Raw genomic sequence first — 2,425 nt, 5'->3', positions numbered from 1 at the left:
ACATAAACAGTATACTTACATATACGGGCGTATACATACATATATATGCACGTATGCACACGACTAGCTTAAATAGCCCGCCTAAAAACTTCTCGTGCGATCCGGACAGAATATCAGCGCAGTAAATACACTGACAAAACTAATTTATATAAATAAGGGTGGACATTTATTGTGGTTTTAGAGTCAGGATTTGACTGCTATTTTTCAGCGTGATGGTATCTCTTAGATACCCTGTATTATAATTTTAAATAATTATTACCTTTGATGGTTTTTATTCCCATGCTGACCACTTGATAAGATCAATATTTTAAATATCGATCTTATCCTTATTTATATATATATATATTTATGTATATATATATATATGTGTGTAAGTGCATGTGTTTATGTATGCATAAGAAACAACTTGACCCCTTACTATCCAAGATCCCAGATGAACCAATATCAAGGCAGGAAACTCAAAAGATATCAGTCATATTGAACTCCCTCTTTTACCAGCAGTCAAACCCATAAAATTTGACATTTAATAGGTGATTACAATGTCGGTGCCCCAACATGGTCACAGCCTCAAGGCTGAAACATATAAAAGAATAAAAGAATATGTATATATACCGGAGTTGGACAAAATAATGGAAATACCTAGCATCATAGCATTATAATTTTGAAATATCTATAAAACCGTGAAATGCTTGTTCATTTTTATGTTCTTTTGATTTATTATTAGTGTTGCTTAATATGTTCTGAGAAAGAGAGAAAAACCTCCTCGTCGAAACAAAACTCCAGAAGAAAACCAAAACTTTCAGATAGGGAACATCGGACTCTTACGCAAATTGTTAGAAAGGATCACAAAATTACTGCAGAGCTTAATGACCACCTCAAGAACCCAGTTTCCACAAAATTGTTCGCCGGCAGCTACATATAGCCGAATTTCACGAGAGGGCTGCAATCAGAAAACCACTTCTTTCAAAAACAAACGTTGCAAAGTGTTTAGAGTGGAGTAAAAACCTACAGAATTGGTCCCTAGAGCAGTGGAAGAATGTTATTTTCTCAGAGGAGTCAACCTTTACCTTCTTTCGGACTACCGGCCGAGTATACATGTGGAGACAGCCAAAAGAAGCATTTAACTCAGACTGCCTTCTTCCAGCTGTTAAACATGGAGGAGGATCTGTGATGATCCTGTGGTGGGGGGCAATATCTTGGAAATCCGCCGGCCCAATGGTTTCCCTTCGTGGCAGAATTAATAGTCAAGACTATTTAAGCATTTTATCAGATCAAATTCATCCTATAGCTGCAGAACTGTTTCCAGAGGGAAACACCATCATTCAGAATGATAATGCACCAATTCACACAGCTAAAGTTGTTACTGAATGGCATGAGGAACATTCTAGTGAAGTTGAACATCTTATGTGGCTACTAGAGTCCTCAGATCTCAATATTATTGAACATTTACGATACATTTTAGAAAAACAAGCAAGGAGTCGATATCCTCCACCATCATCACTACAAGAACTGGCGACTGTTGTAACTGAAGGATAAACAAAAATTCCTTTGGAAATAATTCAAACTTTGTACTAGTCTATACCTCGTAGAATTCAAGCTGTAATTACTGCCAAAGGCGGTCTCACACCGTATTAAAATAAATTTGTGTGAAAATATTAAGGTGTTTCCATTATTTTGTCCAACCTCTGTATATATATATATATATATATTTATATAAAGGATATTATTATAGAAAAATAATAACGCCATACAGTGGACTTCTCAAAATAAACCACATTTAGTACCTATGCGAGGAAAAAACAACTAACAGAAGATGACCAACTTACTTTTAAAATAGACTTAATTGCGTATCGACCGATTTCGCGATTACTAGAATGAATCTAGATTTCGTTCATCAGCACAATATTGTCCCAAAAATATATATGAATAAACAGAATTATCACCTCACCAAACCGAACAACTACGTATCCGACAGAGTAAAGGGAATGAAGTTTATCTGTATATATCTTCATCAAAGAAGCGGGAAATACTTCCGGGTTGTTTTTTTGGGGGTACCCATGTGGAGACAGGATTTAAAAAATTCAACATTGAATGCATTCCGTGTATATATTTGATAAATAAATTCAAAAAAGGATAAAACTCTTTTATAAGAATTTTATCAAGAAGCCAGCGTGTAAAAAAATTCATTAGGGAAATTTCTATTCCCAAGAATATAATTATTCGTTTATATTTATATAAAGGGCATTATTATAGAAAAATAATAACGCCACACAGTGGACTTCTCAAAATAACCACATTTAGTACCTAATGCGAGGAAAAAACAACCAACAGAAGATGACCAACTTACTTTTAAAATAGACTTAATTGCGTATCGACCGATTTCGCGATTACTAGAATGAATCTAGATTTCGTTCATCAGCACAAT

The sequence above is a fragment of the Octopus bimaculoides genome, chromosome 6, assembly GCF_001194135.2.
Source record: "Octopus bimaculoides isolate UCB-OBI-ISO-001 chromosome 6, ASM119413v2, whole genome shotgun sequence".
NCBI lineage: Eukaryota > Metazoa > Mollusca > Cephalopoda > Octopoda > Octopodidae > Octopus > Octopus bimaculoides.
The sequence above is the reverse complement of the archived record's forward strand: the minus strand, read 5'-3'. Positions refer to the sequence as shown.